Here is a 12,668-nt window from a genome sequence, read left to right as displayed (position 1 = left end):
TGAGCGCGTCACGAAAGAAGTAATGTGACACCATACAAAACTTAATTAGATGACCACTTATAGCAAAATCAGCGTGCTCAATCAGCACCGAAAATATTTCTAGCTACTATTGTTTTCACTTCCGTGCAAGCCTCGAGCTCTAGCGCACACTATATGCGCTTTTACAACACTTCCGGCTCGGCATGGCTTGAGCGCCATGCACGTCGTATCTAGGGTCACCACTGACTTTTCAGTAAAATTTGCCAAATGAACAGTGAAAAGTCACCAAAAGTCACCATTCTTCTTGAAATTTCGCCAAAAAAAGTCGCCACTCAACATAGGTGAGGCAAGCCTAGGAATAAAGAAATTGCTAATCATGTATTGCCCTCTGTAGCACAGTACCATTCATAACCCCTAAACTATATCGACGTTTTTCAATGCTAGACGAATCACCCACTTCACCGTGGGAGTACTCACTGATCGTGGAGTCCCATCACCCGCTGCACAATAGGAGCACTGCGAAAGGGCACGCATGCACCAGCAGTGCCCCTGAAGTGTATAGCGCCTGATAAAAAAAAAGGTTGTGATAGTTCCAGTTGTATCGAATACAGGGCAAACAGTCGCCACAACAAGAGATAGACGGTGGGCGTAGCCTTCCTGCGGATTTTAGCACATCTCATTGCAGTGAATAATGTGTCCAATAATCGAACAACTTATTTACAAAATGACAGAAGTAAATTTGAATGGGCTGCGTAACTGTGGCAATAACCGCACCCCGTTTTATGTACAGTCATGCTTACGCTACACACTCGCCTCAATGCCGGCCCGAGGCCCCGCCGCGGTGGTCTAGTGGCTAAGGTACTCGGCTGCTGAGCCGATGGTCGCGGGTTCAAATCCCGGCTGCGGCGGCTGCATTTCCGATGGAGGCGGAAATGTTGTAGGCCCGTGTGTTCAGATTTGGGTGCACGTTAAAGAACCCCAGGTGGTCTAAATTTCCGGAGCCCTCCACTACGGCGTCTCTCATAATCATATGGTGGTTTTGGGACGTTAAACCCCACATATGAATCAATGCCGGCCCGAAAAGCATGTTAACAAATTTAAACTCTACATACAGGATCATAGAGTACTACCACGTGCAGCAAAAAAAGTCGACAAGCTATTGCGATCGGATCACGCGGGGTCCTAACCGTCCCCTAGCCTCTTGAGAAGCATAACTTTGAAGAATCTTAAAACACTTTAAGCACATAAAGAACCTATACAAGCACTCTGTTGGCATGAATTTTGCTGGGAGGTTGCTGGCGGAAGCACCAGTACGCCAGTGACTCAACGATATTGATGAATTGAGAAACAGGACAGACTTATCGAATTGCACGGAAAGTGCGAATTCTACTGGACGGTTTAGAACGATGAAAAATTTGAAAAGCTATGGTTGCTGATTCGTTTCGAAGACAATGAGTATAGAATGCATAACACAGTCTTAAGCTAAGCCGAAAATCGCCAAAAAAACTTCACGTCACAATTCATAGTTTTAGGTCACCACGGGCCCCTCTAATTCGCCAATTTGGCGAAAAGTAGCTACTCGTGGCAACCCTGGTCATATCGAGTAAACAGACATGATGCCAGTTCCCGTATTGCGCAGAGCAATGGGAGCTTCTGTTGAGTACCGTCTCGTTAAAAAACCCCAACAAGGCAATGCAGCCGGAACATAGCTCTTTTGGTATGTTATGTTCTGTTGTAACTGTCTTGCTGTGGAAAGTTTGATGTTCATTATAACTCCGCCAATCCCATAGACCATAATTAGCTTCCATGCAAATCACTCCAGGTCACAACGAGTACAAGCAGTTTTCTTCTAGGCATTTATTCGAAACGTTCTTGATGTGGCGTCAGTACCTGACTCACAGATGTCTGCAGAACCAAACCAGCTACACAAGTTTTATTGCGATTGCAATTATAGGGACACGTTCGGCTGGACTTTGCCATCGGAGTCAGCGCTGCCGTCGGCATCACTCACCGTATATTTATACGTATTTATATATATGAAAACACAAGAAAAAACTTATCCAGGAAAAGACTCCGGCACGCGGAATCGAACGTAGGACCACTGAAATGAGTGCGAAGCGTCAGCCACGAAGGAGCACCTCCTTTAAAGTTCAAATGGCAAGCTATTTATATCTACCACTTACCGTTAGTGGCGGGCATCTCGGGGGGTATTATTTTGTTTTCAGCATTAGCAGCAAGATGGCGCAATGAGCGCGCGTCGCCAATCGTCCCGACGCGGCGGCGCGTGCTCTCATCTCCAACGCGTACTTTGCCCCGCGGAGACAGGCCAGGATGGACGCTCACGCGTGTGCTTATTTCGTGGTGGGGAAAATCGTACGTCTTGGCTGGCCTTGGGCTTTCACCGGAACAATTCTGTTGTGGTTACCGGGTGCGCAAAGGTCACTGCAATCGTTGCGCAGTTTCCATTTGCGAAAAGGGCGCGCTTTTTGGACACAGCAAAGTAACAACTGAGACGCTTATTCGCGTTCATCTGTACTTCTGAGTGCGTTTCGTGCGTCATTTGTGCGTGAGAAACGCGGGACACGTTTCGAAATACTTGCCATCCTGCGAGTGACCTTCCGATTTGTTGCTGTCGCGTTCATTGCTTCGCCTTTGCGGCAAAGCTGTGACATTTAGGGGCGAAGCTTCTTATAGCGGCACCCATTTGAAATCGACTGTCATTATTTGTCGATGACCAACCGTAACACCACCATTATATCACTTTACCGATTCCCTTCTTCATAATATGCATAGTTTTGCGCAGAACTTGAGCTATTGTTAAGCAAACTAATTGAAGAGAACAAGAACGTAGTTATATGTGGTGACATAAACATTAATATCGCTGATCAACAGAGCCAATCCTGTTCTGAATACGTACGTTGTTTTCTTAGTTGCGGCTTTTCGTCAGTAATACGTACTCCAACTAGGTACGATTCCAATACACTGATCGATCACATTTTGGTCAGTATGTCTAGTGATGACATTAGAGCAGGAGTATTGGATTTTGCTATCACGGATCATTATCCGATATTTTTGTGTTTCGGTTCTAAAGAGATTCGCCGTAGTAAAAATAACGTTCGCACTACTTTTGATTCAAAAACCTTTGTAGACACCATTCGAAAGACGAACTGGAATAAAATATATGACGAAAGTAACGCCGAAACTGCATTCAACTTTTTTTCAGCTAATATAAGAGAATGTATTAGTCAGTCGTGCTCTGAAACCTTAATTAAACAATGGTTCCGTGCACCTAGAATTCCTTGGATTACTAAGGCACTAATGCATTCTATAAGGAAAACGGACAATCTTTGCAAAAAGTTCAAGAAAGAACCATTCAATCGTTCCCTCAAATGTCGGCTAAAAACTTATTCCAATATTTTAGAAGCTGCCCTAAAGCACGCTAAACGGGAATTCTCTCAAAGGAAGATTAGAAATAATTGTGGCAACACAAGGCAGAAGTGGCAAGTAATTAAAGAATTCCTGAACAGCAATGAGCCTAAATCGCACCCAACTGCTATATCTGTTAACGAAAACAGATACACTAATTCTGATTCTATTGCGGAGGTTTTCAGCTCTCATTTCAGCACCCCTGTGAGTACTAATACAAACACTCAGTCGGAACACTCACTGTCAAGTCTTCCACGTACTCCTCAATCTTTCCTTTTGTATCCCACGGTAGCAGATGAAGTTAACAATATCATCTTATCATTAAAGAATACTGGCCCAAGGCTTGATCAAATCTGCTCTTCTAAAATTAAACTTGTATCAAAAGAACTTTCCCCAATCTTAGCCTATTTAATCAATAAACTTTTCGCGGCTGCTGTGTTTCCTAAAGGCCTTAAAGCAGGAAAAATTATCCCCATTTTTAAGAAAGGTGATCGCGAATGCTGTAACGACTATCGCCCAATTTGCATTTTACCTTTCTTTAGTAAAGTCATTGAAAAACTTATTTGCAACCGTTTAATGAAATACCTATCTAAATTCAACATATTATCTGATCACCAATTTGGCTTTCGTCCAGGTCTTTCGACTGAAGTTGCACTAATAACTTTCACTGACAGGAATAAATTGACAATTGATGAAGGTCTTCTTTTTGGAACGGTGTTTATTGATTTCACTAAAGCTTTTGATACAATTAACCACGACATCCTATTTCATAAGCCTGACTGTATGGCATATCTGGACCACCCCTTCAGCTCATTAAAAGCTATCTTGGTGATCGAACGCAGGTTGTTCAGATAAACCAGAGTTTTTCATCTCCGAAAACCACTAACATTGGCGTTCCTCAAGGGTCAATCCTGGGACCCCTCCTGTTTTTGTTGTTTATAAATGACTTACCACTTCGTCTGAATCACACTAACGCTCTTCCCTACGCTGATGACACTACTATTTTTACCGCACACAAGGATCCACTCATGCTACAACAATCACTAAACGTCGACTTAAATAACGTTCATTCATGGTGTGTATCGAATCTGTTACACATAAATCCATCAAAGACTAATTTCATGGTATTCCATTCCCCGCAGTTGTTTCCAAACATCGCTTCATTAGCAGTGACGCTTGATGGACTGTTCATTCATGCATGTTCATCTACTAAATCTCTTGGTGTGGTATTAGATAAACATTTGAAATTCAGTGAGCATGCGCAGGCCTTAATTCAAATGGTGTCTTTCCGTATTCACGTGATCATCAAAACACGACCTTACTTCTACACTGAAATCCTTTTATCTTTATGTTAAGCATTCATTCATAGTCACCTGTCATACTGCGTATAATCATGGGTAAATGCATATTGGTCACATGTAAATCATCTAGAACAATTACAGAAGCAAGCTTTGAGACTCGTTACTTTCAAACCATTTTCATCACCATCAGCCCCCCTTCTTAGCAACATGAACATTTTACCTCTGCATAAACTCTTCAGCTACAAAATTCTAATGATCATGTTTCGTATCCTTAATAATGAATTACACATTTCCAGTTTCTCGAGAGTTATTCTTGTAAATACTAACAACACGAGGTTTTCAGCTAACCATAATCTACTTCTACCTAAAGTACGTACCAACTATGGTCAAATGACGGCAAAATTTTCATGCATAACACTTTGGAACTTGCTGCCTGTTGATCTCAAATCATGCTCAATGTACTAGTAAGCGCTTGAAGGTCTTATTGTTAAATGACTTATGACTTGAATGTTTTTTTTTGTTTCTTTGTTTCAAGCACATTGTCACTATTGCTCATATGGCCCTACGTTTTGCACCATTTTCTTTTAAATATTTCTGTGATTTCGTCGCTGTTTGCTGACTAAAAAGCTGATCCTCTTTTTACTTTTTGTTAGGAGGTCCCCCTGACAGTTTTTGCTTTGGGACCTCCGATTGTTCATTCTACATGCAAAAAAATGTATTCATAAAAAATGTATCTATTTTTGAATAAACAACAACAACAACAACCCGTTCGTCCCTCGTAGCCATTGTAGTGTGTGACAAGTATAACATTTTGATCTCTAAGGTGGTGCTGGTGAGAGATTTCTTCAGTGCGTTATTGAACAATAAAGAATAGTGTTCAATGTACATGCCAATGGCTGCTAATGGGGAATGAGAGACAGGAGCATTCGGCTTTTAGTTAACGCGCACGCGGCGATCCCCATTAGCAGCCATTGGCATGTACATTGAGCACTATCTGACAAGAAAGGGTTGCTACGTTATACTCGCTGGGTGTAACCTCCTTAGTTTAAGAAAGGTGTGGCGAGCGTTGAGCGGCAGTACCATGAATTCAATGAACTAGTATATACCATGAACTCGAGGTGTTAAAGGTGGGAAGTAGACACGAAGCGCAAGCCGTAAAAAAGTAAAAGCCGAATTCTCCTGTCTCTCATTTCCCATTAACAGCCATTGGCATGTACATTGAGCACTATCTGACAGGAAAAGGTTGCTACGTTATACTCGCTGGGCGTAACCTTCTTGGTTTTAGAAAGGTTTAGCGAGCGTTAGCCCGCAAGGCCATGAATAAAGTGAACTAGTATATACCATGAACTCGAGGTGGTTAAAGGTGAGAAGTAGACCCGAAGCGCAAGCCGTAAGAAAGTGTGCGTGTGCCACCTCTCGTTTAGTCCTTAGAATGTCCGCTGGATGGCGGTGCTTCTATATGGGGAATATATGATGAAAAGATGCGAGATAATGGTACTTGGAGTGTTGAATAGATGGACGAACGGACACACAGACAGATGCATGAATGGACGCATGAACGGACGCAGGGTTGGATGCATGGACGAACGCAGGGATGGACGCACGAACAGACGCACGCCGGACGGGTGGATGGACGAATGGATGGTCACATAGACGGACGCATGAACGGACGGAAGCAAGAACGAATGGACGGACGAATGCTTCGCACCCTCTCCATCATTCACTGCGTGGATATGCTGCCAATTGTTTTTCAATAATTCCTTCCTTACTTTCTTCCTTCCTTCCTCCCTTCCTTCCTTCGCCTCTTTCTTTTTTTATTTTTTTTCAAAAAGTGTTCAGTGCAAAACTTATCGAACAGCTCGCTTCGGCGACACAAAGAGAGCTTGCTGTAAATGTCTTGTCCTCTTTTTCTTATGAGCCGCATTAGAAGCGACAGAAAGTTGGTCGATGGATAACAAAGCAGAAAGTGTACAAGTGAAGGAACGAATAACTGCCTTTTCATACAGGCTTTCAGTATACTCCCGCCGGAGTTAAGCAAGCACCGCGCGCATTTGTCAGCGAATCAAAAGGCCAGACTGCCGAGCCCTTGTCCTTCAATCTTTTTGTTTGCTCTAAAACGGAGCCAACAATGCGAGCAGAACTTTTCAAAAGAAAACAAACACCAAACCTGGCTCTTACATAGCTTTTGTGTCGTCGTTGACCCTCAAAAAATTATGCCTTCTTCACTTCATCGTGAATAACTGCATTTGAGCGCCGTTCGAATAACATCAGCTTGCCATTCAAAACGGTTTCAATTGAAACTTAACAACTATTTTTTTTCTTTAATGTTTCTTCGACGTTGGCCATTTGCGAAATCCTTCTATTTCTTCTTTCACATTTTATTGATATTGATCATAGAAACAGCATCTGTAGAGACGTGAGGCCCTCTAGGCAACAATGCGTCCAACAGGCCAGCATACACAGAAAAATGCGCTATCATAATGTACACAGAAAAGCGCAAGCTCATCCGCAGCCCCCTTCCCATCCCCTGCTGTACTTTGTCTTGTACGTAAAATCCAAGCCACGCGAACAAACAAACGCGTTCAGAAAGTACGAGCTCGCAGACACAACCCAGCGTCATGTAGCTGGCCCAATTTGTGTGGCTGGTTTCGTCTTGTGTAACGGCCTCTTTTATCGGCTTTCGCCGCCGGAAAAGCCGTAAGGGGGACCCCGGGACGTCGATTCATTGCGCCAAGCAGCCGCAAACAGCAAACGCGGTGACGTTTTTTGTCGCGCCAATTGTTTTGCTTTTCGATGATGTAAGCGGGCCGTACAAACCTTTATCGCGACGGCAATCGACTAAAAGCATACGGACGCGGCTACCCCCTCTTTCACCCCTCCTGTTTTTTCTTCTTTATCAATTACAAGCATACATACGCGAAGACATATACCCCCGCTTCCACATTCCCCCCCCCCCCCCCCGAACTGAACAAGCATGTCATACGGTACTGTTCTCGCACGTGCGACAGGGGCTTGTGCAACGTTACGTCGTTCCCGATACACAACTTCAGTTAGACACGAGAACAGCTTCCTTCGCTATCCGATAACCGTTATGACAACGCGAACTCGTATCCATCGCGTCGGGGTAAAAAAAAAATTAATAGATTGAACAGATTGCAATGTACATCGCGGATATTTTGTAACACGAAAGAAGCTTCCACCCATCCGCTGAACTATGTTAATTCGAACGCGTCACTCGTGGACACGGAAGGCAATGCAAATGCTAAGAAAAAAAAACTGAGAATAAATCACCGGCGATTACAATGCTGTCTAATGCGAATTCTAGGTATTTATATGTTTTGATTTTGCGAAAACATTACGCGAATGTTTCTGCTTTGGTGGCGCGCACCTCCTCAGTCTAGCGTGGGTGGCATCGGGCCTCTGCTGCGACAGCTCATTTGACAGGATTGGCACACGACGCTTTCCAGCCAGCTGCGTCTCGCATCGTTCCGAAAGAACTGGCTAAAACTTGTGTAGGTACGCAGTTGAAATTAAGAAGAGAACGTAGTGAGTAGCGTGACTGCCGCGAACAATTTTGTGAAGCCCATTTCACATCAACCACCGCAGGAGGAGAATAGCGCAACTGCTGCGCAAACCCGGGAGATGGTGGAAGGCAGCGCGTGGGCGCGTTCCACATCAGCCGACCTACGATGGAACGCGCTATACTGTGGCATCGCGCGTGGCTCTCGCACTCCCTGCTGGCCCGCGCCCGAGCAGCGATGACCTCCAGTGGACTTCTGGAATAAGGAGACCACCCAAGTGCATTTGTAGTGCAACTCTCTGTGCTTTTCTTAATAAATGTTTACCACCACCACCACCGCACAACCGGTAGTCTTGCCACTTTCGTTTTCTCCCTCATCGCACTCTTCAGGCTGTCGCCGTCTTTCAACCGCCGCTGTGCGTTCAGTCTGTCAGTTAGCCGACGTCACTCACCGCGCGAAAAGGTGCCTATCACCGGCGTTTTAAATGAACGGATAGATATGTCACGTCGGGGCTACACCAATTGTGTTTCAAGGTTTGGCTACCCGCAGTCTCACACTGTAACATTCGTTAGATATTGACACCGAAACTGCCATCGCTCGAGTGCCAAACACACACACCTTTGCGCAGCAAGGGCGTCGCGAAAGAAGTGAAACTCTTGACAGGCCCGTTACGACGAGCGAAGCCAGCCGCAGTGCACTTTCCATCTCCGCATGCACACGAGTTTCGACACAATTGGACCAGCACGCGTGATGGAGGAAGAAAGCCAGTTATGTCGACGCCGACACCACTCACTACGACGACGCAGGAACGAGCATCTGTTTTCAGACGAACTGGCTACTTGCACTACTTATAAATGCATGTTTTTCAATGAAGCTTCGTGGATAGTTACCCTCCGTTAGTGTGATTTTTTTCTGCGTCACTATTTTTCGCGCTATATTCTACTACGAGACAAAATTGGCTGCACGTTTGCGATTTTGTAGAGGTACGCCTGTATGGCGGTGGCCTGCATTGTTAAAATATATGCGCGACCGAATTCTATATGACTAGCACTTTGAGAAGCGAAACTCACACGAGAACTCCCGTGTCGCAGCGAGCCGTGAAGCCATTAATAATTGAAACCCGGTCCAGCGCTTTAATCGCTCTCTCGAGAGGTTCACCCGGAATAACTAACACATTAGGAAAGGCAGTCTGAATTCGCAATCTACACGAACACACGAGTGGTAGTGAGGGGCTACTTTATTAGAGAGATTCCCTTCTATAATGCGCCATCAAGAAGAGTTTTCTTAGTACGCAGTGCTAGCACAAGAACATGTGGTTTCAGTGCAGGAATTCGAGCCGCGAAAACAACCGCCTATAAATAAATAAGCTCTTGCGACCTATAGCACCCTGTAAACGCTAGAAGTCTAGAAATTGTTTTTCAGATTCCGAAGCACACACGTTACTTGAATGGGCGTTAGCATGGTGTTATGAGCCAATTTAAATTCGTCTACAAGTGTGTCATCAAGGAGCATACATGTAGTACATAGACGATGTAGCTAACTTCCAAAAAGTTGTTTCAGTGCAGAATATGGAAGCGTGAAAACGATAGCCTCTGCACGAATACTCGATTTCATCATACCCTGCGTAACACTCCAGATACGAACATGACGAATTTATTTTGACGCCATCGCTCAGACGATTGGGGCGTCGTGCTTGTGAGCACTAAAAGTCTGTTCACTTCAATTCTACGCAGTGAATACTCACGGGCGACGATTTCGTATTCGCCATGCACGATCCCTACACTTTAAAGTGAAAGGTGCACTCGTCAAATATGATGTTCAAAGCGCGAAGTTTTGGACAAAGCGTTTTGTAAAAGCAGCCGTCAACCGATTCTGGTGTACACATTGTTACGTATAGGCAGCAAGCCAGCCCCTTGAAGCGGAAATCTTTGGCAATTCGCTGTCAGATTCTCACGTTCTACGGCCGACGGTTTTTTTTTAGTAATACAGGCTTGCATTTCACAATCATGCTCTTTAATCACCCGTTCAACGGGCATCGACACGTTAAATTTCATTATATTATTATTTAATTTTCAGATGGCACTCTTCTTTACTATTCATGCATATTCCTCCCGGGTGTATTTCCGCGGAACCTTCGAAGCATGGGATCATTTATAGGCACGAAGCTGCTTCTAACGGCCTTACCATAGGTTCTAATGATTATGCAAATCTAGTTGCACCCTTTGTTGCACGAATCACAACGCTTACCTTTGGTAGCTACCCACTCAGTACAGTCATGATTATTTCTAGCAGCGTATACAAATTACCCCATGTAACTTTTCAATATATACAGTGGGACAATGTGTATATAACTGAATATCGTATAAGGCCTTTTCCATCAATAAACGGTGACGCTGCGGTGAGTTCTAGTTGGTTCTTTCTTTTTTTTTCTTTTTTTTCTCGGAAACTTGAGTATTCAAGAGACAATTTTTTTTATTGAGGGCAGTGTAATCGATTCGGAGGCTGCCCCCGTCGTTCTATACTTCTTGCGAAATAATATTACATTGACCACCGCTTTGTTCAAATTGAAATAGGCTCAATATGTTGATGTTACCATTGGCGTCCATTCTTCTGTCATTTTCGACTGAACCATCCGATCAATCATGTCCCACTCGCGACTTCTTGAAAGGTAAAGAAAACACAACAGCTACGCTTGGGAAACTCATACAGCACCACGCCTTTGCACTAACCTGTCACCGTGCCGTTTTTATGCGTCCGTACAGGGCCTCCTTTGTGCGATTATGCGATCCCCAGGCATTTATTCATTCACGGTTGTGACGCCAATGCCGTGTGATTCGCTATTTGTGGTTGGGAACTTGCATGGACTGCAGGGCTTGTGTTGCAGACATTATTTAGCATTTCTACTGAACTATAGACATTGTTACCCCACTGAACACCCCCAATAATGGAGCCATTTCCGGCCCAAACTGTCAGGCCTCGTATAAAGCACCTAAAAAATCAAGTCAGCCAAATAATTCCTCACTGCATTCAAATCAAATCTAGTTCTACGTACAGGAAGAGAGTGAGGGAAAACCACTCAGATTCACGAAGCCGGGTTTTGCCAGAAGCTTGTCCAGCCACAGAAATCAAGGTAAACGTTATTCGGAGTATACCGACCACCCAACAAAATGCGAGAAAGAAGTTTAGGCTTTCCTGATGAGACGCTCGTTCTCGTGGTGAAGGAAAACATTATAAAAAAACCTTTTTTTTTTCAACCATAGTCGTTGACAACCTAAGAATAAATATAGGCTCCACCCACGAGGCCTCATTGCCCTTATTTTTCATGCCTCCGCGCAACAAAGGGAGTTGTTCCCAAACAGCTGTGGCCATAATTTTCACGCATACAACAACAAAATACGAAATCCGAAGCTCGATAAGTAAACTAGAGAAGGCGCAGACTTCCGCATCAGCTTAGCAATGTATCTGTCGTTTAAATCGCACTCCCCACTGCGCTCTTCTCGGAGTCCATGAAGAAGCAATGCACCTCTCTCGAAGGCGATGTTTCTGCGTCAGGATACCCGACAGGTTTTCTCGTATTCAGTACCGGATACATTGTTACCGGTGCTCTTTACTTACTTTGAAGAGGCACCGCATTTTTTTTTCATCAGAATAAAAAAACCACTGCTGGTCCGCAGTCCAAGCTACTGGAACACGCCGTCCAAATATTGTGGCTCAGCAGAAGACCTGAAATTAACAATTAATTTATACAATTTAGCTACAAACGCTTGCGTCTTCCCTCGACAAATAATGCCATAAAACCAAATTACTGCACCCCATACCCGAAGTACACGGCCATCGGCTGATTTGCACATTGTCAGCATGGCCTCAGAAATGGCGACCGCGCGCCTGTTATTTTGGAGGCTATGTTGTGAGATACATTATTACCACGTCTGCCGGCTGAAGTCGCCGCATGTCCGTGTGTGCGCTCTTCATCACACTGAAAGTAAGTCACGCGTTCGAAAAAAAAACGAAAAGGAAGTGCTCCAGATCACTGAAATTTCTATTCAAGATAATGACGATTGTTTCTTGTTTTAATGGATAAAAAGTCATTATTATACTTGTTCAGTTCTCAAGTACATTTTTGTTCTTTTTGGTAACAATATTTATTACTTGAAATATCAATAACAATTCATGTAATCAATTATAAGCCAATCTCCCTTATTAGGTATGAGTCATGCTAGAAGCCTCATCGTCATAATCACGAGCGCTGACGAAGGGATGCATCCTCTTGCTCCCTTGCATACAGCCCTGTTTTATGCGCAAATATGTATACACAAATTTGCCATCCGTTGTCCAAAAAGTATTGATCTAATAATATTAGGATTCAGTCTTGCCTGCCAGCGTACGTGGCGCTTAATATATTGAACGTGAAGGTGAGTCCACACACCAAGATGAACGATGG

The sequence above is a fragment of the Rhipicephalus microplus genome, unplaced genomic scaffold, assembly GCF_043290135.1.
Source record: "Rhipicephalus microplus isolate Deutch F79 unplaced genomic scaffold, USDA_Rmic scaffold_27, whole genome shotgun sequence".
Classification (NCBI taxonomy): Eukaryota; Metazoa; Arthropoda; class Arachnida; order Ixodida; family Ixodidae; genus Rhipicephalus; species Rhipicephalus microplus.
Note: the sequence above shows the minus strand (reverse complement) of the source record.